This window comes from Lissotriton helveticus, chromosome 1_2 (assembly GCF_964261635.1).
Source record: "Lissotriton helveticus chromosome 1_2, aLisHel1.1, whole genome shotgun sequence".
Classification (NCBI taxonomy): domain Eukaryota; kingdom Metazoa; phylum Chordata; class Amphibia; order Caudata; family Salamandridae; genus Lissotriton; species Lissotriton helveticus.
Genome location: NC_136058.1, coordinates 102,158,039 through 102,183,727, shown reverse-complemented (window position 1 = coordinate 102,183,727; position 25,689 = coordinate 102,158,039). Strand labels below are relative to the sequence as shown.

The 25,689-nt window shown below is 44.9% G+C and overlaps 1 protein-coding gene across 12 annotated transcripts in view; it reads left to right on the top strand.

The window, feature by feature from the left end:
- The window catches only part of ATG4C (autophagy related 4C cysteine peptidase), a 375,968-nt gene that overhangs the window by 126,501 nt on the left and 223,778 nt on the right, over window positions 1-25,689 (top strand). The gene's annotated exons all lie outside the window — the stretch shown is intronic.

Genomic DNA, 25,689 nt, shown 5'->3' with positions numbered 1-25,689 from the left:
CTTGTGAATGTTCCATTATTATTATCTGCTTCTGTTTTGCTCATTTGACTTGCGAATGTTCCATTATTATTATCTGCTATGTTTCACTTTATTATTATTAGCGTGTGTTTTATCCTTTTTATCTGCTTGTGTTATCTCATGCATTTGATTACTTGTGAGAGTTTTATTTTTACTTGCTCATGCAAAAAATATACACCTTTGCATGTTGTTTTGCCTGTTTCATTTGACATCTGGGAAAGTCTTTCTCTTAGAGAGTGTTGCATTAAAAAAAAAACACACTTTATCTTGATACTGCCTTTTGGAATTGTCTCATTTGGTGAGTGCTGAGCCTTCTTTCCAAGTGCTTTTTCTTGTTTCACTGAGTGCCTCTTCTTGGGGGTGTTAAATTTCTTTTATTTGGGAGAGTAAAGCAAGATACTGTATGGGTGAGCGAGTAACTGTTTGAGTGAGTGTTTGGTTAAGTGGGTTGGTGTGCGAGTGTTTGTATGAGAGAGTGAATGTCTGTGTGAATGACTGTATGGGTGAATGAGCATATATGGGAACCCTTGTACGGATGTGTGAATGGTTTTGTAAGTGGTTGTGTGGGTGTGTGAGTGAGTGTGTGAGTGCTTGTATGGGTGATGATTGGCTGTGTTGAGAGGCGGTATGGGTGTGTGAGTGTGTGTGTGTGGCTGTGTAGGTGAATAAGTCTGTGAGCAGCTGTATGGGTGGGTGTATCCTTGTAAGAATGACTGTGTGGGTGAGTGACTGGTTGTATGAGTGGCTGTATGGGTGAGTGAATGGTTGTCTGAGTGGCTATATGAGTGAGTGAGTGGATATCTGAGTAGCTCTAAGGAGTGAGTGGTTATGTGAGTAATTGTATGAGTCTGTGAATAGGTAGATGAGTGGATGTGTGAGTGGGTGTACTAGAGGTTTATGGTGGTATGACTGGGTATGAGTGTGATGATGTCATGAGTGATGTCACTGACCATGTCAGGAGTGATGTATTTGTATTGTATTTATTATTTGTAACGCGCAACTGTCACCCTACGGGTATCCTGGCGCCAACAGGAAGTAGTCAGATGGAAACAAACAATACACTGGCTGTCATGTCCTACAAAAACAAACCGCCTGGACAGGAAAAAATCAAACTTTGACGAACAGCCATGTTTTCAGGCTCTTTCTGAACCCCAGCAAGGTGTCCATTTGCCTGATATTCTGGGGGAGCTCATTCCACAGCCTAGATGCAGAAGTGCAGAAAGCTCTGCCTCCCATCCTTGATCTCCTAATCCTGGTAGTTGCTGCCAGACCCAAGCTGGAGGAGCGCAGGGACCTTGTAGGCTTATACCAGGTGAGCCTTTCCTGTAAGGGAATAGGTCCCATGTTGTGCAGGGCTCTATACACAATACATAGGGACTTAAAAGCGATTCTGCTCCCGATTGGCAGCCAATGTAAATCTCTAAGCGCCAACGTAGTGGAAGAGCTACGAGGTCTTTTGAGAGCCAGCTTAGCCGCTATAGACTGGACCCTCTGGAGCCCCTGTAAGATGTATAAGGGGGCCCCTAGATATAGAGAGTTACAATAGTCCAGTCTGGCCAGGATCACACTCCTGACCACTAGCGGTCTAGACTCATCAGGCAAAAGGGGCAGAATCTGTCTGAGTGCTTTCAACAATCCAAAACAGACACTGATGGTTTTATTGGTCTGGGAGGTCATTTGGAGATCTGCATCAAACAGTACCCCTAAGTTACGCACAGTCTTCACTGGGATGCAAGGATCAGCTCCCGGCGCAAGCCTGATCTCGCAAGAAGGTTGGTGACTCAGTTTGGCTGACGAACAATAAACCACCTCCGTCTTCCCTTCGTTAAATTGGAGGGAGTTTATTTTCAGCCACCTGGAGACCCTACTCATGCAGTCCTGAAAGGTCTCCATGGTCCCCGCCTGTTTTCCTTCTAGGGAGAACACCAGTTGGGTGTCATCGGCGTAGTTTATTAAATCAATTCCATAGGATTTGATCATGGGGATCAGAGGCTGCAAATAAAGATTAAAAAGAATAGGGCTGATCGAGGAGCCCTGAGGAACTCCATTACAGACCTTGGACTTGGGAGATGAGAAGGGTGCTAAGGTCACCACCTGTTGTCTGTCTGTTAGGTAAGATTGTATCCACCTCAGGGCCTTGCCCTTCACGCCCAGTTTTTCCAATCTACTTAACAGAACCGCATGGCTAACCGTATCGAATGCGGCCGACATATCCAACAGCACCAGGACTGAGGAATTGCCATTGTCGGCTCGCATTCGAAGGGTATCCAGCATGGTTGCCAATGCAGTTTCTGTTCCGTGGCCTGGGCGGAAGCCGAATTGGTCCCTGTCCAATAAGCCATTGTCTTCCAGATATCCTGACAGGGACTTACTGACCACCTTTTCCACTATTTTTATTGGGTAGGGCAGGAGGGATATAGGCCTAAAGTGCGCCGGAATAGTAGGGTCCAACGAAGGCTTTTTAAGCAGGGGGGTAACCACTGCCTGCTTCCATGCTTCTGGCACTATGCCTTCCTCAAGTGATTGGCGACAGATCCGATACATCCAAGGAAACAACTCTGGCCCATAATCCTTCCAGATCCTGTGCGGGAGGGGGTCAAGATGTAATATGTGAGGTCATAAGCAGTGCATTGTGGGGACGTAAGTTATAGTTAGCTCAGGTAACTATAACTGCTGAATTTCAATGGTTTTGTATGAGTGAAATCTGAGCCTCAGAAATCCCGCTGTGTGGGACCTCCTGGAGGAAACAGAGGGATTTTTGGCCCTCCACGTACCCTCAGCATCCAATGGAACGTCACCCCACAACCAGTACTGCGCTAGGAGGTGCATTTGCAGAGTGGTGGAGAAATGGGATGGGGCCTCCCACAAGCTCTCAGCAATCCTGCTGGTGTGGGGCTTACTGGAGGTGACAGGAGGGGTTTTAGCCCCCAAGGACCCTCAGCAGCCGAGGGAACTTCATCCCCCCCGACCAGTAGTGCACCAGGAGATGTGTTTGCAAAGTGATGGGGAAAAGGGGCATGGCCTCCCATTAGCCCTCTGCAATCCCACTATGTGAGACTTACAGGTGGTAACAGGAGGGGTTGTTGGCCCCCAAGAACCCTCAGAAGACAAGGGGACTTCAGTCCCCAACCAGTAGTGCACCAGGAGGAACGTTTGCAGAGTGGTAGAGAAAGGGGGAGGGGCCTCCGATGACCTCACATTGTAAAAACCTGAGGCGGGTCGGGGGCAATCGATATTTGCCCGGCGGTATTGCCTCTGTGACCCTCTAGTTATTTAATCAGTGAAGAGGCAGGCGCTGGAGACTGGAAAGCAGGAAACAAGGTTTTTATTCTCTCCGGAGGAGAACACAACGAAACGGACAGAAGGTATCGTTCTGAGGTGCTCTAACTGCATCCCTGAGGCCTGGCCTCTTATACACAAGTTTATCTTTTTATTGCATGTAACATATTCTCGTCGATACTTTGATGTACAGAAAGACATCCTCAGATCCCCCTTTGGGCCCGTTCCCACACACATTTACAGTTGAAGTCCCCACCCTAGTCACAACAGGTGATGAGTATCACGCAGCTGGATATTCCGCCGATTCACGGAATGTGGGGGGTTTGATCGGATCTCATGGAGTGGGGGCTTTGATCAACCCGGGGATCCTTTGATGGGGGAAGCTTTCTATTGTACGGGGAGGGGCAAGGAATGGTATCGGCAGAGCTGGGTGTCGGCCTGGGAACGGGGAAGACAAAACGGGCACACAGGAAAAAAGGGGGTTTGCATCTAAGGGCCGGAGATCATGAAAGGGAAGCAGGGAGGTGTCGCGCTGGGAACAGGATGAGGGCCTGGGGCAGAGCAGCGCCGAAGAGGGGTTTATGACTCAAGGCAGGTGCAAGCAGGGGGTGGTCAGCGTGCAGGCTTAGTGAAGGCGAAGGGCTATGTCAGGGGCCAGCAGCATGCAAAGGGTTCGCTCTGCATCTTAAAAAAAATGGCGGGCGCGCACGACAAAAGTGTGGCATCAGGGGAAGAGGCAAGATGGCGCAGATAATGTTCACCAAAACGTACTAATTTTCAACAGTCCTCCCTTTAACATATTCAAGACATCTTGCTGGTTCATTTTCTACTCGGTTCTATTGTGGTGGGCATGAGAAAGAAAACGGTAGGAACCCTAGAGGAAAAGAGTTGTAAACAATACATTTTAACATTTCTAGTTTTTAGGAGGTGGGCCTATTTGATAAACTTTGATCAATTTGTTTAGCAGGAAAGTCATAGGAATGCAATACAAAAACGATTCTGTAGCGAGAGCAGCAAGCATATTTCATACTGGCAGGTTATTACATATATATCAGGTTCGGATTGGAGCATGGTCAATACGATGGTGGCTGGGAGAGAAATGAGGTCTAGCAGAAACGGCGATTGGGGACGTCAAATGTTCGAAGTTTAACGAGTTCTCATCATTCTTTGTTGCCTTTCGTTGGCGCTGTTGAGCACCGGCGGTGGAGCTACAAGTCCAGCTCTGTTCTAAGTTCTGTGTTGCAGGGCACGACCCTTTCCTCGCGTTTCTGGTCGAAAAGGTCCTTTTCGCCCTGTGTCCTTTGAGGTGTTTGTCAGAAAGTTCAGATGGAAGAAGAGCGTACAAAACAGTCCATAGGGTAGGTCAGAGGAAAAGGGGGATGGAGCAAGGCCAAATTAGGAACAAACTAGGGGAACGAGAGACTTCAAATAGGCGGGCGTGTGACCGAATTCAGAGAGCGGGGACTTGTCGACAGACACTGGACATCGAGCAGGGGCATCAGGTCGACCCTTTCTTCTCATGTTTGTCGAAAACAGTGCCTCGTCCTGCAGCTCTTTTCTGTCGTGGTCTCGCCTTGGCTAATGTCGCAGGTGTTCCTTAGTCTGTAGTCAGGCCTCGTGCTCCCACATCCGGTCCTTCTCTCCTCCAACAGCAGTACCCTTAAACAAGTTTGAAAAGACAGTCTTTAGAGAATTTGCAGATGAAGATAATCAAAAAGTCTATTTCTCTCCCAGCTCCAGGCAAAGAATGAAAAATGCCCGTTATATTAGTGTTCACAACTGGCATATGAATGACCGGTGACGGGCCTGTTGGATTTACTATGACTTTCCTTTACAATTATTTATTACAGTCACGACAGTTCATCTGATAGTGACCCACCTTCGTGAGACGAACCTGGCAAAGATATGCCGTTCTCTAGAGTTTTACATTTACAAAGGGTACTGTGAGTCGTCAACATAGTACTACACAGGTATTTTGCTGAGAGACGAACATGGCTAAACATTTCCTTTCTATCGATGCATCCTGCCTTTCAACTACTACGGGGTTCATTTCGATGATTTCTTTACCTTGGACTAGTCTGTTAACCTTGTAAAACATCACTCTGGATCCTACGTAACCTTTTACAGCCCGATTACTTAATTAGGAGGGACAGGGGTTTTATGGGGAACAACCAGGGACATAGGAAACTTGTGGTAAGGGCATAAATCGACCCATCTCTCACAACCGGAAATGAGGGGTAGTTTCATAATTCCAGTTTTTGGGCGGCTGATACAGGGGGGTAACAGGGGTGATCTTTTCTTTTTTTTTTTTGGTTTGGGTATTGCGACAATTCGGGGAGGGGAGGGTCGCGTATTCTGAGGTCCTTGTTTTATACCATAGGAGCCGTCGACATGTAGTTCCCTTATTTCGGGCCAGATTAGGGAACCTCTGTCGTCTTACCTGTCCTTTCCCTTACGGCCCAACCTCGGTTCATTGACTTCTAGCGGAAAAGGAGAGGTAATGACGCGGCCTCAGGGTGATTGTATTAAAGACAAGTTTTTGTGCAAATACTGACGGTATTTGAAGCCAATTAGGTGGTGTGCTAGGGGTGGCAGTCTGCCAATTTCGGGGCTAATCACTCGGAAGAGTGGGAGTGCAAAAATAGAGGGAGAGAGAGAGAGAGAGAGAGAGAGAGAGAGAGAGAGAGAGAGAGAGAGAGAGAGAGAGAGAGAGAGAGAGAGAGAGAGAGAGAGAGAGAGTGCAACGGCAGGCTAAATAGTACACGTGCAACAGAGAGGGTGGCGGTGTATTCAAGAAAGGCTATTTAGTGCATTACACAGTAAAGGGCATTCACGGGTCTGCGTTAGAATCTTGTAATCATGCAGTTTGAGCATTAGACAGGGTAGAGGGGACGTGCCTTGAGAAAAAGGAAAGAAGAAAGGAGGTACTATTTTGTCGCACTTCTCGCATTCTCGGTCCTTCGACCAGTTGGGTCGACGCCTCAGTCACACACACACATTCCCTCATAGTTTCGCATCATACGTGACATGGGTTCATTCGTCCGGTCTGGTTTAAGGGTGATCACTTTTTATCAGGTTGCGCTAATTTTTCGGGTTTGTTCGATACGTGAGTAGTTTGCAGGCGCGCTTAGACACCACCTTGCGGCGCTAGTCAGCTTCGTGTATTAGACATGGCAAGGCTTCAGATCTTCGCCACACCTCGGCTGTAATCTCTGATGTAACCTGCAGAGGGAAAAAAAAGGGGGGTGGGGGAGACAGCATTCGCGCATATTCAAATACATGGATTCATAAGTCCTTTACTTACCTCTTACTCGTCTTTCCTCCTCGGGGCAGGGTCCCCGGGGATATGGTTTCTGGAGTCGAGGGGGGGGGTAGTGTGTCCATATAGGTCGTGTGCGGGGAAACGTAAAAAGGAAACCAGAGGTGCTTAGTGCGAGGTATCTAGTCAAAGGATGTATCTCACTATCGGGATCCTTAAAACCTCGTTCAACGCTGTGGCGTTCTAAGGTTCTTCGGTTCTTGGGTCAGCTCCGTTCCCTGATACTTTGGAACGTTGTACTTTATAACATTTACATTATTTCATTTCACCCTCCTTTTACATTCCCTCATTTACACCGTTCGTTTTACCCATCCTTGGGAGTCAAGGTCTTCCTCTACGCGAGAGTTCATGAGTCAGTCGCGTACTTTGAAGGCGGAGTGTCGTGTTGTCAATCCGATCCGTCCTCCAGGGCTGGGCAACCATCTTCTTTTAACCTTAAAGAGAGAGCAGAGTAGGGTGCACAGAAAAGAACTTTCCCACCGATCCCACATTTTTTTAAAATAACGCATGCAATACCCGTCCATAGTTTCAAAAACTTTATTTTGCAAAATCATGTCAGCATGAGGATTATGAGGGTGCGGTCGTATTTGGCCGGTCGTGGCAATGGCTAAAGTGCGTACAGTGGGGGGTGTCGTTTGCAGTAATAAAAACATCGGAAAGTTTTACTCATTCATTTGTAAGAGACTAAAACGTCTATTAATTGGCTGGGGGTTCGGGGGCATTTATTTTCATAATTTAGAAGCATAATCATAATAGTGGTAATCAGATTTCCTATATGCATACCGTACGTGAGCGTCGTAAATGAGGTTTACATCAGTTATAAAAATATAATACATTGTACATTTGTACTCAACATTTGTAACGGGGATCCTTTCGTACTGTTCGTCGAGTGAGTTCTCCTTGTCTTTTCTAGCCAAGTGTACAAAGGATCATATAAAATCTTAGAACATCAAGTTTATATTAGTGTGAAGGAACACCACGAGGTGTTCGTAAGTTCCGATTGATACCAGCGCCATTTTGGGCGGGGCCGGCTCAGTCCGGAAGCAGCATCAGGGGGAAATGTTTCCCATTACTGGCAGTTTGGACCAGAGTCCTTTTCGGCAGTTCTAGAATTCATGCTAACAGAAGGAGTGGCAATGTCATGTTTGTTTCGTTGGCGATCAAGGCAGCCGTCCCTTACCGGAAGCCTGCAAAGGCCGAAGGTTCCGCCGGGGACCTTTGTAGGATCTTCAAGGCTGCGGAGATGCTGTCGGAGATGGGGGCTCGTGCTCCAAGGGGCAAATGTTCGAGTTATATTGCTGGTTAAAGTTACTCTAGTGGCCGGGGCCCGCCTTCCAGCGGACCCAGACGCCATTTTGAGGCCCTACAGGGGCCACTCTCGTCGAGTTTGCAAGAGTGGGAGAGATCCTTCGGAGTGAACGGAAGAGGTCCCTGTTGTGTGAAAGCGGGACGTTCGGCTGGGGTGCAGCTGTGATGCCCCCACCTGGGGGGGGGGGGCGAGGGAGACTCGTTCGCATCGTCTCCTTCTCCCGGTGCACTCCATGCCGCTCCTTTTCATCGCCCCGCATGAAGGTCTCTCCACATCCGGCGTTCCCCAAGTCCTGTGCTCAGTGCTGTGGGAGCATGGCCACCTGTGGCGCGCATTCGGCGCGGCACGAGTATCAGTGCAGTCATTGCAGGTTCGGTGTTCCGAAAATATGGTCACCATTGCACGTTCGGTGCTGCGCAAGTACTGGGGTGCCACCATGGTGTGTTCGGTGCTGTGGAAGTATTGGCACCATCGCCTGACTGGGGGGTGTTCGGCGTCGGGCCGGGGGCTGGGAGACCTCCTATCGGTTGAGGTGGGAGAGGCTCGTCCGCGTCGCCTCTCCCTCCCAGCCCAACTTGGACAAATTGTTGTGGAGGTACGTGCAGGACATCCCGCCGTCCAGAGCTGCTGCGGCTGTTACGGAAGAGAAAAGGAAAAAAGGTGCCTCGTTCTCCTCTGGACATGTGGCGGGACTACTTACAACTGCCCCGGCTGCTGGCTCCTGCCTCTCCTCCGGCTCCCCCATACGTTAAGATTTCCTGACCAAGAGTTGGCGGCCGGGCCCGCCTTATATGGGTTGCCGTTGGTTGGGCGTAGCCGTAACCCTGCCCTACTTTGGAAGGTTCCAGAATGAGGGGGGGGGGCGAATGTTCTGTTTGACTTTCATTTTCTACAGTTTACCGTTATTATTCCTTGTTTGTTGTGTTAAATTAAAAGTTCAAGTTCATTAATGGTCTACGGATTTTGTTTTACCATTTCTTTCTTTTCAGGTTGTTTTTATGCTAAGTTTCTGCTAACAGAGGTTGAGTAACACGGAAACACGTGTAGAGGGATGACGCAGATTTGTACATTACATACACACAAACTCAGACGGGGGGGGGACAGTACAAGTACGACATACAAAAGACCCAAGACGAATATAAAACAGTTATTGGTCATAATTATCTCTTTCCGTCTGTGAATTTGAAACGAGGCTGGGTTCCCGTCTTGACGTTGCCCGACCTAGGAGAACTTGAGCATGCCGCTGAAATTGTCCTGGCGAAATCTGTGCCATCGGGCATAATCAAACGTGGTGGTTCTGTCTGGTCTGTCTATGTAAGTCGGGTTCTTCTTTGTCTCGCGCTTCTTCTTGTACTGCCGGTCTGTCGTTCCTGTCGGCCCTTTGCCTTTACTCACGCTCAGTAGAGTCGGGCATTGGGCTTTCCAGTGTCCGACATACCTACAAAAAGCGCATTGGGCTGGCCCTAAGTCTGGTCGTCTTTTGCATAGTGTCGGGGGATAAGTTGTGGGTAGCGATGTCCTGGGGTTGTCCTGTCGGTATATTTCTCTATTTGGTTTGTCCTCGTTTTTTCTCTGTCGTTGCATAGCCTCTCTGCGCCACATACCGAGACTGTCGAGCATAATTGGCGTTGTCTTATTATTTCGAAGGGCTATTTCTAACGTTTCTATTTTATCAAGGTCAAAGGATCCTGCCAGTGGCCACTGTTTGTCTTGACTATCTTCGGTATACCTGTGCCACAATTTATTATAGGCTATGGTGACTAATCCATAGTTTATGAACATGTCCTTATTAGGGGTGCCTTCTAGTGGAGCTATATGGTCCACCTCTAATACTCGGTCCGGGCTAAACAGGCTATTAATCAGTGGGGAGAAGACAGACATGACGGCTCGTAACGAGGGACTAAAAAGTCAGCACTGCCTATCTTATCACTAGGTGCAAAGACCGGACAGAATATTTCTATTCAACGTTGTTTGCAGGCAGTGAATACCTCATGGATCAAAAATAATAAAAAGACCAATAAATAACAATGGGGAGAATGAGTAGGTCCGCAAAGATCTGCGTTACCTACCCTTTTCACTATCTGCAAAAAGGGTGGTCTCTTCCCTGTTTGCAGACAGGGAATCTCCAGGAAACAATAGTTTTGCGAACAACAGTTCAGTTTCAAGTAATTATTGAGTGGGGGAGAAAAAATAAGCACGGCTGCTGCCCTACCTATCCTCCACTGCTTGCAAAGAGAGAGCCCGTTGTTTCTCCGTTTGTAGACAGTGAATCTCCAAATAAATAAAAAGAGCAATACTAGTATTTTTAAACAATCAAGCAATCAAGCAATCATTTCGCAACTTGTCGTGATTACACGACCTTACCCGGACCATGTGGACAGTTTCTTGTCTTCCGAATCCAGCGCCCGATCGTCCTCTTTTTCTCGTATTTCTCACGGCACTCCTGATGGTCCCCAGTCAGGACCGTAGATCACTCGAGAGAGGTCTGTTCGGAACTAGTGAAGTTCGGATGATCGGCTGCCAGACGAGGGTCTATTGGGCAAGAGCTCTCCCGATCGTTGCAGTCGTTCACTCTGTCGTCGGGACCTCTCCCACTGGATCCACGAGTCGCTGATGGGCCCCACGCTTGGGACGCCAATTGTAAAAACCTGAGGCGGGTCGGGGGCAATCGATATTTGCCCGGCGGTATTGCCTCTGTGACCCTCTAGTTATTTAATCAATGAAGAGGCAGGCGCTGGAGACTGGAAAGCAGGAAACAAGGTTTTTATTCTCTCCGGAGGAGAACACAACGAAACGGACAGAAGGTATCGTTCTGAGGTGCTCTAACTGCATCCCTGAGGCCTGGCCTCTTATACACAAGTTTATCTTTTTATTGCATGTAACATATTCTCGTCGATACTTTGATGTACAGAAAGACATCCTCAGATCCCCCTTTGGGCCCGTTCCCACACACATTTACAGTTGAAGTCCCCACCCTAGTCACAACAGGTGATGAGTATCACGCAGCTGGATATTCCGCCGATTCACGGAATGTGGGGGGTTTGATCGGATCTCATGGAGTGGGGGCTTTGATCAACCCGGGGATCCTTTGATGGGGGAAGCTTTCTATTGTACGGGGAGGGGCAAGGAATGGTATCGGCAGAGCTGGGTGTCGGCCTGGGAACGGGGAAGACAAAACGGGCACACAGGAAAAAAGGGGGTTTGCATCTAAGGGCCGGAGATCATGAAAGGGAAGCAGGGAGGTGTCGCGCTGGGAACAGGATGAGGGCCTGGGGCAGAGCAGCGCCGAAGAGGGGTTTATGACTCAAGGCAGGTGCAAGCAGGGGGTGGTCAGCGTGCAGGCTTAGTGAAGGCGAAGGGCTATGTCAGGGGCCAGCAGCATGCAAAGGGTTCGCTCTGCATCTTAAAAAAAATGGCGGGCGCGCACGACAAAAGTGTGGCATCAGGGGAAGAGGCAAGATGGCGCAGATAATGTTCACCAAAACGTACTAATTTTCAACAACAGCAATCCCATTGTGAGGCACCTAGTGGAAATAACAGAAGGGGTGTTGCCCCACCCCCCAGGACCATTACCAGCCAAGGGGACCTCATCCCCCAACAAGTTGTGCACTGGGAGGCACCTTTGCAGAGTGGTTAAGATGCCTCCAGCGACTGCTCCCAGGCCGGCTTTTTTTTTAATGATTTTTTATTAGGTGCAGAGGGCTGTGTGGCCCCACTCCTCTTGCTGATTTCATTCCGGGGACCCCGCACCTAGCCTTTAAAAAAATATGGGGCAGATTTACAAGCCCCTTGCGCCTCATTTACGCCGCCGTTGCGTCACTTTTGTGATGCAGCGGCGGCGTAAATCCTGCTCCGTCGTGGTGGGGTACTTACAACGTGACGCATCTGGGAGATGCGTCACGTTGTAATGCCCTGCGCCACATGTAGGCGTTCCTGTGCAGGGGGGGGTGTTCCGGCGCAGGAACGCCTCCTAAAAGTGGCTGAGTGAAATCTACAAGATTTCACTCAGTCACTTTTAGGCCCATGCTGCGTCAAAACCCTGCGCCTGCCTGAAGCAGGCGTAAGGATTGACGCAGCATTAACTAGATAGGGCCCCCAGAGCATCGCTGGAGCTGCGTCGCGCTTGCGACGCAACTCCAGCAATGCGTCACTTTTACGGCACAGATGCGTCACTCATCTGTGCTGTTTTTGAAACCATGGTGCGCCGAATTGTAAATGCGGCGCATCCATGACGGCGGAGTTGTGGCGCACAATAACTGGCGCATCCCTGCTGATTTGCAGGGATGCGCCAGTTATTGTAAATATGCCCCTATGTATATAGTGGAGGGGTTCGCGTGGCTCCACCCTCCCCTGGCCAATTTCAGCCATGGGGACCCTGGGGCCTGCCCATGGGCACCCAGTCTGTATTGAGACCACGGGGAACCTTAAGGACCGCGCAGTCTCTGCCATCTCCCTGTGCTTGGGAAATCTATTGTTTTTAATATATCTTGAAAGGGACTTACATCCTGCTTTCACATTTTATTGGTCTGCATGCTTGCCAGTTTACTTCCCTCCATTTCTATTGGTTGTAGCTTGTTCTCCCTTCTGTTTCTCACTTATCAGTTTCCCATGGCCAAACTGCTCATTCCCATCTGCGTTGGTGATTCGAACTTTTTTCTTTTGGTTAATGCTGCATACCATTTACATTATGTTATCTTTTCCTCTAAACACCTAATATTGCTATATTTTACTACTAAACAGGCAGTCACAATTGCAGTTACCTTGCAGTTAAAAGGGGCTTTATTTAAATGGTGCAGCAGGTGCAGTGGCACCAGGGCCATAAGCTCTAGGGACCCCACTATACACAGATTATTGCTAAATTTTACTACTAAACAGACAGTCACAAGAGTAGTTAACTCGCGTGCACTAGGGTCATAATTACAATGGTGCAGCAGGTGCAGTGACACCAGGACCACAAGTTGTCCTCTAAGCACCAAATATTGCTATATTTACTACTAAAAGGCAGTCATACATGCAGTTATCTTGCAGGCACTAGGGTCATAATTTGAATGGTGCAACAGGTGCATTGGTACGGGGCCCAAAAGCTGTTAGAACTACTCTAAACACCTAATATCACTATATTTTACTACTAAACAAGCAGTCACAAATGCAGTTATTTTGCCAGTCACAAATGCAGTTATTTTGCAGGCACTAGGGTCATGATTTAAATGGTGCAGCAGGTGCCAAGGCACCAGGGCCAACAGTTGTCAGAACTCATCTAAACACAAACTATCGCTATATTTAATTACAGGCAGTCGCAAGTGCAGTTACCTTGCAGGCACTAGGGTCATGATTTCAATGGTGTAGCAGGTACAGTTACACCGGGGCCCAAAGCTCTAGGAACCCTTCTAAACACCAAATATTGCAATATATCACTACTAAACAAGCAGCCATTTTGCAGGTAACATGGCTATGTTTTGAATGGTGCAGCAGGTGCAGTGACACCAAGCCCAAAAGTTGTCAGAACTCCTCTAAACACCTAATATTGCTATATTTTACTACTAAACAGGCAGTCATGATTGCAGTTACCTTGCAAGTAAAAGTGGCTTCATTTCAATGGTGCAGCAGATGCCGTGGCACCGGGGCCAAAAGCTCTAGGGACCCCACTAAACATAGATTATTGCTACATTTTACTACTAAATAGACAGTCACAAGTGCAGTTATCTAGCAGGCACTAGGGTCATGATTTCAATGGTACAGCAGGTGCAGTGACTCCCGGACCAATAGTTCTAGGCACACCACTAAACACCTAATATTGCTATAGTTTACTACTAGTTACCTTGCAGGCAAAAGGGTCATGCTTTGAATGGTGCAGCAGGTGCAGTGGCACCAGGGCCAAAGTTATCAGACGCCTCTAAACACCAAATATTTCTATATTGCTATATTGCTAAATAGTAGTATATTTTCCTACTAAACAGGCAGTCACAATTGCAGTTACCTTGCAGTTTAAAGGGGCATGGTTTAAATGGAGCAGCAGGAGCAGTGGCACCAGGGCCAAAAGCTCTAGTGACTGCACTAAACAAAGATTGCTAAATGTTACTACTAAACAGACAGTCACAAGTGCTATTAACTTGCAGGCACTGGGGTCCTGATTTGAATTGTGCAGCAGGTGCTGTGGCACCGGGACCAAAAGTTGTCAGAACTCATCTAAACACAAAATATCGCTATATTTAATTACAGGCAGTCGCAAGTGCAGTTACCTTGCAGGCACTAGGGTCATGATTTCAATGGTGCAGCAGGTGCAGTAACACCAGGCACAAAACTCTAAGAACCCCTCCTAACACCAAATATTGCTATATTTTACTACTAAGAGGTAGCTCCGAGTATCCCCCCCCCTGGGGCCTAGGGAGGGAGGGTATCCCTGCCACGTTATTTTCTTTTTTAACTTCAGGACGGTGGACTAAGTTCCTGAGTCCTGTAATTGCTGCCAGCAACATTTTTCCCATGTTGCTGGTAGCCAATCAGATCAAAATATTTTCCCTGGGCCAGTCAGAATGCTCCGTTGTTAAACTGGACTCCCGCGAGTCTATCGCAGACACTCCCGTCCAGATATACAAATATTTTCAACCTTAATTTCTCAAAAACTGCTTAACGGATTTACACCAAATCACAAACAGCAAAATCTGCAGACCGAGATCTAGCTTCCTGACAAATTTGGTGTAATTCTGTTTAGCAGTTTTTGCGGTAGCGCTTCTTAAAGAAGTCTATGGAAACTGCATGGCGAATTTGAGTTTTAGGACTCATCTTTTTTCCCAACATCCGCTTGACAGAGCACCTGGAAACTTTCCATGCACAAACTAGGCAATTAACAGCACTTTTTTGAAACGTTTAGTGGAGTTTCATCAAATGGTGCCAAAGATATTAGCAACACAGAAAATGCACTTCCTAGGGAAACGCTGACCTAACTATAACCACCCAGTGGCGACCACCACTCGGTAATATCTGACATTGTGCCCTTCCCAGTTATGGTTAATCTAGTTAAGACAAAAAACTCAATATTTCAAGCCTTGTGTCTTTGTTGCATAAAAAGCCATTTCCTTGTAACCACAACATTGTTGGGCCAGTTGAAGTCAGCGCACAGCTACTGCCACCTCCCAGTCTTTTCTTGTAGTCCCCATGGCTCTACCTATGCATGCACCTCTGTAGGCTGGCAGAGCTGTCGCAGTGGAGTCAGTGGAGCCAAAAGCGTTCGAGGCCAGCAGCTACCACAGGCCATGGAGGTGCACATCGCAGCACCATACATGTGTTCCAAAAACAAGTTGCACTTCAGGGGAGTTTCAGCATTGCTCAAGGCAGGTTCCACAGCTACTTGGCTCGCATGCACAGTTGTCTCCAGCCACCAGTAAATGTGGACAGTGGCTGGGGGTGGGTTCAACAGCTTCTGTCCATGCTGTTGAGCCCAACAAGCTCTTCCAGACTATGGAAGAGGCAAAACAAACACAAGGCTCAATTTGGGGCTACCAGGAACAAGCATTTTGCAAGGAGGGGCAGAGGTGATCACCATGGTTCTCCATAGTGCGACCCCCCTTTTGGCTTTGCAGTACAGGTGGTGCAAGATCTTGGCTCAGTCATTCCTCTGGTCAGCTTTATATTCCAAGCAGCTGGGATGGGATCTTCTTTGAAGCTGATTCTTTCTGCAGATGTCCCTCCAGTACTTCTCTTTCTAACAGCAAGGACAGGCTTCAGTCCAAAGGACAGGTCCTCTGTATTTTTATTAGGATCTATTGTACTCCAGGTTATGTCACCTCAACAGCTGGGAATCTGAGTGTCAGAGACACTAGCAGTATGTCACAGACATCTTCTCTGTCACCCTGCTGAGCACACGCCACAAGAATTCCTGGAACAGTGACTTGTGACTTGGAGTTTCAGCCTCAAACATTTACTCAGTTTACAGACAGGCAGCTGGGGCCAGCGCAAGTAAGAGCGGTGGGGCCTGGTTTGGGGGGTGGGGGGGTGGAGGATTTCTATAGACGATGACAAGGGGAAATTATTTATCTAATTTTCCGTCCATCCGTCGAAATCCTCCCCACCCGGCCCGCTGCCCCCATTGCTCTTACCTGCACAGGCAGCGGCTGCAAACAGGGTTTGTGGATACTACAGACACAGCTCTGGGACTGGTTTCAGGCAGGTCTTTACATTTTGCCTATTCCTGCCAAAGTGGTCAAGCCACAGGCTTAAACTTTTAGTGTTAGGAGAAAGAAATGGTCAGACTTGGAGTGTCCTGTCAGAGAAACCCAAATCAAAGACACAAAGGAGGATAGGCCATTCCCCTTAGCTACTTCGCAGCCTGTTGTAGCTACCCTTCTGGGGAACAAAGGAATAGGAAGGCAAGGGGCAGAGACTAACTTTGTACTTCAAAGGCTCTTTTTCTCTCACACAAGAAAGTCTAAATCAGTACAAAGGTGCCAGGAATGCTTTGAAGGAACCTTGCAAATCACACTGATGTCTGGGAGGCTTTCTCAACCCTGCATCATGTACACCATCCACACACCAGAGATCTTAAAGGGAACCAGGACTACCACCTGTCACGCACTGCACTCATACATCTACACCATGTCAGCATACATGCACAGATGAATGCCAGAGGACTGGCAGGAAGTTCCAGTAGGCATCTCTGGCACAGTGTAAAATGCCCATTTTGCTACCATTATTATGTGCTGCCACCACTGGCAGTCCTATACATCCTGGTGAACTGACAGAAGTCACTCTCAGTAAATGAATTTGCACGTGACCATCCAAATCACCGAGCCCAGCTCTGGGTCACAAGCGTTGTCACCGTGGGCCCTCAGCCTACACACATAATCCAGCGGAAAGGGGCTTTGCCAAATTTTACCATCAAGGATCAATGACAACACCTTACCAGTCCCTTCCGCTGCGTGATTTTTTTAAACGATCATTATCAAAACAGGTTATCTATATTCATCATTTTCTAAGGTCCTTACTTCTTGATGGACCTTTGAGAGTTAATAGGGATTGGCAAAGATAGATGGAATCCTTACTTATGAGGACCTAAACAAGGAAGTAATTCAAACACTAAAATCACATTTATATTAATAATGACAGACTCTGGTTACTTATCAACATACTTTTATCTAATTTTAAAGTGATTATGTATGCTCAGCAAGTACAATACAGCTTGAATCATAGATCATCACACAAGAGAAAAATGAATACAGTAATTCATAATACATCTCGCAACGAGCCATGAGTGAGTGGATAGGTAAAGAGAAAAAAGATTTTTTTTTTATAAGATAAATGCAAATTTGAAATATTATACGAACCTATGAATAACTATAACACAAAATGCTAATAGTCTGGAAAGCCACTCTCCGGCCGGAAGACTTAGCTGAGCACCCTCCCGAAAATATGAGGAGCAAAGTTAAAGAGTCAGGATCAGCAGAACAACAGCCAGCCAATTAAGTAAAGAAATCAGCAACAGGGCACTCTCCTCTAGTAAAGTCAAAGTCTCAAGCTCTCCCTTAAAATGTTAACACTAGTAATTATACCCTTATTCACTAAAGATCCAGACCCCATGTATCGAAACACAAAAATCCAGAATTCTGATTGGGCTAGGGCAGGGGGTGTCTGATCACTCCACTTCCAGTGCACCTGACTCTCAAAAGTTCCTTTGTTTTTAGGAAAACATCATCATCGTCCTTCAGCAGAGGAAACTCCAATAATCTCTTCTGCAGCTTGCACATAGCGCTCTGTAACATTTTATTAAACATGATTGTCCACAGGAACATTTTCTCCGGTCGGCAAGGAAATTCCATTAATAGCATTTATTACTTCCTCTGTACAACCATGGTCAACTTCTTGAACTGTCGATAGACAAAATACATTTCTTTGCAGCCTACATTATAGAAAGCAAATTAAACCTAAAAATCCTTTTCAGGCCTTCTCTGCAGAAAAGTAAAGTGTACTTTTTCTCTAGGAAAACAAATACACAAGTAAATATAACACAACAAAACTCCATTATTAATGCTTTCTATTTCTCTACTTATTATGTACACAGTTTTGAACAGTTAGTGCAGAAGAAAATATCTCTTTTAAAACTCACGATTTCTGTAATTATTTCTTTGGCTGTTATTTCTACTTTAATCATTCATGTTTGCGGCCTGCTAGAAAAGCACTGAAATACTAATCTCCTTCCAGCACGCATTTGTGCAATTTCATGTTCTCCTCGTTTTTTTGTTTTTTTCTGTTAATCTTCACACAGTTCTTGTTAATAATCAACACAATGAGAAGTTTGATCCGTATATACATTTTGTATGTGTATTTCTGTCTTTATATGTGTTTTATTTTTAATAGTTTTTTTTTAAATTGTATCTTGGCATCTTTAACAAGGTGTAATATAAAAAGAAAGAAAAAAATATAATTTGCAATCATCAACCCGAAGTGGGCCATACCTTCCAGGCATAAAGCTGATTAAAAGTAATGTCATGAATTAGGGAGTCAAATCAATCTTTCGTTCATAGTTGTTTGCAAACTTCTCTCACACACCATGAGGCAATTCTGTCCTGTTCCTGGTATTGAAAGTCATCTTTTGCAATGTTGCTAGCTTACAGAGTTCGGTGGCCAAGGCTTCTGAGTTTGAAAAAAACATGATGACTTTACAATTTTGCTTTTTTTGCTGTCCTCGCAGACTTCTGAACCCATACCTTTGTAAACCGACTCTACAATAAAACATGAGACATAACCTTAAAGAAAACCATCTCCTTGGTAAGAATAATTGGCTCATCTACCACTATACTGATACTCTCGGTAGCGTTGCGTATGCGTGACTGGTGCACACAACACACAGGACACAACGGATACTGGTTATCAGTTGAACTATTCCCTTTATTCACTTACCCACTTCACCATGTCCGGCGGTCCCATAGCTTATGTGGCAACTAATCCCCCGTCTGTGTGAGGTGCGTCATGGACGTTTCCACCTCTCTCAACAATACATTTCCCCTTTTCCCAAGGGAATGCTGACCATAAACAACACAAAAACATAACGAAATGGGATAGTATAGGAAACACAAAAAGTCAATAGTGTTGTACCACCAGTGTCTGCCCAATCATCTCCTTGACAAAAGTGTCCATCGTCACTCAAGTATGTAATCTCTATACCTTTGCGATGGAGCAGGGTTGTGGTCCTCCCCTCTTTATGTTGGTGTTGTTTCCTCTCCTGCTTGCAGCACCATGTCTTAGTGCACTACAGAGGGGATCCCTTGACAGATGAACATCATTTTTTTCTGCAGATACTGGAGGATGCTCCTAATTTTCAAGATTTGTTCCAAAGTCCTCTATTGTTTCCGGAGGCTCATACCCTTTTGGTGGTCTATCATTACCTTGGAACTTCTGGAAATGTGGTATGTTCCGGTGATGCTCTCGATCCCGCAATAAGCGATCACCTTAGTTCCTTTCATGGTAGTTACTGTCTATGGTTGCTGCTCAAATGGGAGGCAGAACTTTCCACCTGTATGGTGGTCCTTGATAAGGACTTTGTCTCCTGTTTGTACACCTGGCTCACAAGCTCTTAGTTTGCAACTGGCATAGTCGATGCAGCGCCATCACTTGGTAAGTGTATCTCATACTACGCTTGCTTACACGGCGGGTGGGGCGGGGTGGTGTCCTTTACTGCCCACCCCATGCTGAGCTGATTTGGGACTATTCCAGTTGTGAAGTGAGGTATGGCTCGATAGTTTCGGAGATAGGTACAGATGCACTTCCTACATTCCTGGCTTCAGCAGTTGCAAGATTACTTTTGCAGATAACTTCTGTTAGAATCCTTAATAATCAGTCTGCCTCCCCGTTGGCTTGGGGCCACCACAGTTCTGTTGTACGGTTCATTTTATATCAGTAAAATTGTGCATTTGGACAACATAAACATAAAAACTGTTCAAACTGACTCCATGCACACCATCAGGATATGTTGGACTTAGTCCTGGCTAGCTCACAATGCACCGTCTGGACCTCCAAACCTTACAAAGTAATAGAGGGCATGTGCAACCTCAGAACATGACAACTCTGACTCCCCAAGGGAATAGTAGAAACAGATCAGACCCTTTCATTAGTAACTCATGTATGCCCAGAGGGAGACACAAGAAATACTCAAATTGGCCTTTCAATCATTTATTGAAGCTTTGTGATTCTAGTGTAAAATACATGTGCTGCAATGATTAATAGAAGGAAACAGAACAGAGTAATCAGCTTACTGGAATCGTATAGAAGATGAACAATTCAACCATCGTGCTGTTACACTGGTTATAAGCATACATGTATAATCATATCTATACTCTTACCTACCACTTCCTAACCTAGTGGGTTTAGGCAGTGTGAATCTGCCAGAATAAACCAGGTTGATATAACTCCCCAGTTACCTGTGGGTCTGTTTCATCTGGGAGCCCGGTCTTGTGCAGAGCAGGCCATCATCCTTCTCCGGAAGTTAAACAGGATTCAGCTGGACTGGGATTCCGGCATGGGGCAACCTCAACAGAGACAGCAAAATGCTCCTCTGTCTAAACAAAGGATTTGTGTCGTTTATATAATAAACTTCACCCATGTTACCATACCCCAGACTGTCTGTCATTTTGATTCTACCTTTGCAGAGCTGTTGCCGAGTGGACAACAAACATCAACATTTTGTGTAGCGAACTTAAGCCTGGTACAGAATGTTCAAGGCCCTGATAATGTGCCTAAGAAGAAATGTAAATGTAAGCAAAAACATTTCAGAGAACATTATCCTATATGTGAATGCATGCAAATGTGTGCCAAGAGTCAACGTTTAAGAAATATGTCAACTTTAAACATGAACATGTAAAATGGTGGTGTTCCTCATCTGAGGGCTATGTAACCATATAACACCCACTCCTTTGATGTGAGGTGACTCAAGCTTTCTAAAACATGTGCTAAAATATAAAGTCTAAGTCTCCTTTAATATAAAAATCATAAAAAAGGCCAATAATATTAAAATTATTTAAAAAGCACATAGAAGACTGCAATAAAAACAATTTTGTGGATAAAAACATTTGCTGAATTTAAAATAAATCTTCACTACTTGAAACTACCGAGATGCTTAAATGTTCTGAGAAGCAGACAAATCAAAGCTGTTCCCAGCTGCCATAGATGACGTTTCCGTTGGCACCGTTCTCACAGGTTCCAATGAACAAACATGGTCAAATCCACCCCCCTCAGCAGCTGCCGAAGGTGTGACAGCCAGTAGTATATTCGCAGAGGACAAACCAAGATCCACAAGTCCACAGGCCTAACCATCCAGGAAGGCTCATAATATGCATTTTCTAGCAAAGGCAATTGTGCAGGGCAACTGGGCAAGTGACCTTTTATCAGGCTCACAAGCAATCCTATGCCCATAGATTGAACTGGTTGTTTTCCAAGTCATATATCCAGGGAACACGCGATAGTGCACAGGAGACAGCGGAAAACAGGCTGCATGCAATGTAACCAGATGGGCAGAAAGGACAAGAACCAGTTATCATTTAGTGCCTGAAGCAAAGGTGATACAAAATACTGTATCATCATCTTACGACTAAGGAGCACATGTAGCATTGCCATGCCCATTTGACCACGTGACAGAACATCCATAGTGTGCAGATAAAACAAAAAACTTTCTAAGCAGAGAGTTATGAAAAATTGAATTACTCCAAAGACAGTCTGGAAGGTATTAATAAACACGGAGCCAACTGTCTTTAAACAGTGTACTACGCCTGCAGTATTCAAGGAGTTAAAAATAGGGTGCACAAGCTCCCCGCAATGGTGTAGGAGATTAGTGCGTAGTAATAACTGTATCTCAGAAGAAGACCTAGCAACCTGAAGATCAAATATCTTCCATGCAGATGTTAAGGCAACTTCCTTCAGAAACATTATGGCTTTAAGTCTGCTTAAAGCATCAAAGTTCACAATTGAAATTGGAACTGAAGGCCAAACTTTCACTGGAAAAGTACTTGTGTACAACAGGTCACGACTGTAGAAACCGTCACCAGATATGGAATTCCCGGTTTCATCCACAGCAGCCTTGGGCATTCAGAATCAAAAAGCTCCCATTCAAAAGCAATCTGAATGCCAGACGAATTACAGCAGCTGGAGAATTTGTCAGATAACAGAACATCTTTGCCTTGGGCATATTACATGCCTCATGAAGTAATATTTCCCTACAAACTAGAGAATAGCCTAAAATGAACTTGCAGTCTAATGCTAAGAAAAAACCTCAGCTGCAACATTCCTACATCTGTAAGTAAAAGGTAAGAACCATGTCTCTTGTACAAATCCCTACCATAGCGCTTCCCATCTACGTACTTGATAGTGTTGTAAGCAGTATTTAACGTGAAAAGTTAAAATTGGCAGAGAAATAAACCCATGTATTATTCAATCAGCTGATGGTGTCTCCGCTACAGTGAATGGTAATTTCTCTTGTTTTTCTATGTGTATCATCGTGTATGCTGCGTCTTTCCTGGCCATGTTTTTTTTCTTCTTTTGTCAAATTATATGTTGAAAACAAATTTGTGGCGTTTAAATGCTTCCATGGAACACGACCATTGCGCAAAACCTGTAAGGCCCAGTTCAGCAACATAATAGACGTGAGCTGCGTCTGCTCAGGTTGGTAAATCACATTAATTGTACTTCTCTGCACCTACACGTGTTGTTCTTTTGGGAATACTTTGAATATTAGGAATGTACACTTCTATTTTCAGTAGGATTATTTGCGATTCATTTATGTTCTAGCCTTGCTTTATTTTACGGATTTATTTTACTACACTCTTTCTGCATATTTTTGTTGCAAGTTTTTCACAACGTTCTTCATTTTTATGTATTACTAATAGTTCGAACGAGGAGGTTTTCCAGTAACATCTACTTTAAAATCTTAGCTTGTAGAGCACTTTTCACTTCCCATGCATTAGTAATCTGGTGCACGGAGGTTTATGTGAACCTTTCACGCTCCTAGTAGTCCGTTTTTAGTGTTTGAGTATGTCTTTTTACATCCGGCGAGTTCCGCACCACGTGACCAGATGGGCGGACTCGCATCTTTGGATTCACACAGGGTGTCGGCGTTGGCGGCTACAGGTCGGTGCATTTATCAAATCCGACATGGAAAAACTTAACTAGTTTTTGGTACTCAGGTTTATATATTCATAGAATGCTTTCATTTCCATTGTAGATAGATTTTCCACGAGTCGAGAATAGCGGATTAGGCACTTTTTGTCATTACAGGCGGTAAGCTCCACTTTATCATTCACAGCTGGTTTAATTTCGCAACAAATCCCACACCTTAGTCTTAAATAATTCCCGTCCGTGTATTTTCAGGATACGGGATTGGTACCAGTATCAGCGCTGGATTATCGGTCTCGGTGACGTCATCAGGGCATTTTTCAGTTACAGTACGAATACCTTTTTTTGAGCATGCAGTCATTTTTACAGACCTTCATCTTGGTGACAGTCTTTACTTATAACACCGTTAGCATTTCACTCTGGATACTTCCCACCCGCATGATCTTTTACACGACCACTTGACTTTGCACCTTTCAGATATTGAGTAGACACACTATCTTTATATGGTTGCCTTAATATTCATAATAAGGGGTATTTCTCCTTAATCACGGGGATCTCTTTCTCGGTGGCACTCCCGAGTGTTTTTTTGAACATTACTGTACTTATGTGAGAATTCGATACAGTTTCTTATGTTGCTGTTTTGTAGATCTCGTTGAATCTGCACTACAAGAAGTCGACATTCTACGAATTTTGTACCCTTGACCTCATTTCATTGATCCCCTGACGAAGGGTTCATTATGCAACCCGAAATGCATAGGGACTTCGGATATCAATTTGGTGTAACAATACTTATGTGATTGTTAACATACAGCAAGTGAATTGAAAATATGATGATTTAATATTTTCAGCTACTTTTGCTAATACTGAACATAAATGCAAAATGATGTACTTTTGTACTACTTGTTTTTGATGTAGATGTTATCTATTGATAAATAAATGTGTATGGTTTACGCAGATGAAATAAGGTTTAATACCCACTTTGAACTTTTAAAGGCTTAACGCCTAGCAGCTGTGCAGCTAGTAGTCCAGGGTACCCCATGGCTCATATTTACCAGGTTGGTAAAGGGACATGCCACTCTGTATGATGTCAATAGCAGATGACACAATGCTACTCAGAGAATGTATCCTAGTGGATAATAAAGTAATACTATCATCTGAAACCACCAGAGCCTTCTTCAAATTTGCTGTCAATTTCGCTTTTGGCGTGGTTTTTGAGGATCTAACAAAAAACCTGTAGGATCATGTCATCATAAAGAAGAGACAAATGTTGTTTCACCTCATCTAATGTTGAATGTCTTAGCCAATCTAGGCATAACTTTCCAATGATATATGTCATTACAAATCCTCAGTGTTATGTCTGCACATAACTTGGGTCTGACCTATTGATCCTAAACCCTTTTGTGTTGTTAAGAAAATATGTGTGACATCCATTTGTATCTAATGGCCACACTAGGCATCCCTCTGGACTGAAACTGGAAGTACCATTGCTAAGCATGTTGTTGAATGTTTCCTCCATGTAGTTTATAAATTATTCCCAATTCTCAAAACGTGCAAACATGGGAATATTCATATCCTTTGTCTTGGCCAGGCTGAAACAAGACATTTGCTGATCTGTTTTGTTCAGGAAAATCATTTCTTGTGGTATATTGCATGCTCTCAACAAAGCCCAATTTCCTGGAACCTGGCAATCTTTAATTCCCCAAATGCATTTTAAATCAATGTTATTTTTTACTAAAATCATTGTATCAACAACTGGGAAATGAAATGGGCCAAATAAATTACCATGGTGTTAATATATATTTTTTTGCCGGGGACAGGAGAAGTTTATAATAATAGGACTCTGGGTCTAAGGGATTGTGACAAGAAAAATATGCAACTGTCTGTGTAAATGTCTTTGAACTATCCACAGGTGGTGTAGGGCAGTGTTCTCATTGTGAGTAATTAAGTACTGTATGTGGAATACTTGCTTTGTGTAAATAATGGTGACTATAATGGTGAAAATAAAACATTTCACCATTATTAGATGTATCAGTATACATATCTTCACTTTCAAATACACTATAATGTTTTAAATCAAGCATTTGCTTCACTGTACGAATGTCCCAGTAATCAGAGATGGAACCAGGAATGATAACATCATTCAGTGAAATACAAAATACATGAGGGACTTGTAATATTTTTTCAGTCCAAATATACCACAGGGTACTTTATTCTAAACAATTCCATCAGGAACCGGAGCAGCTGAAATGGTCACAAGGAACAGGTCTCTTCGCACTTTGTGTGATGAAGAATAAGCCTTCAAGACCTTGTTTACCAGTTCAACAGCACAGTGATCTGGGAGATAGTATCCATTTAGAAGCAAGAAAAAGACAGTTACAAAAACAATCCAAAGGAAGAGTAATAGTGATGAAATTGTAATCCAAATGAATACCCACGGTGGGATAAAGTATGTCTTTTTAAGCCAAATAAAAAATGCATGTGGTCCATGCTGTGGCGGTGGGTCAGACGAATCTGAAGAAAAGTCATCAAAGTTGACAAAGTAGCCTGAGGCGGTGTGTGCAGATGTAGGAGGCTTGTGGATCTGTGTAGAACTGGTAGTTAACTCCACTGGTGAGATCTTTTAGATAACATTGTTATTGGCTTCTTGTGTTGAGATCTGTGTACTCACACA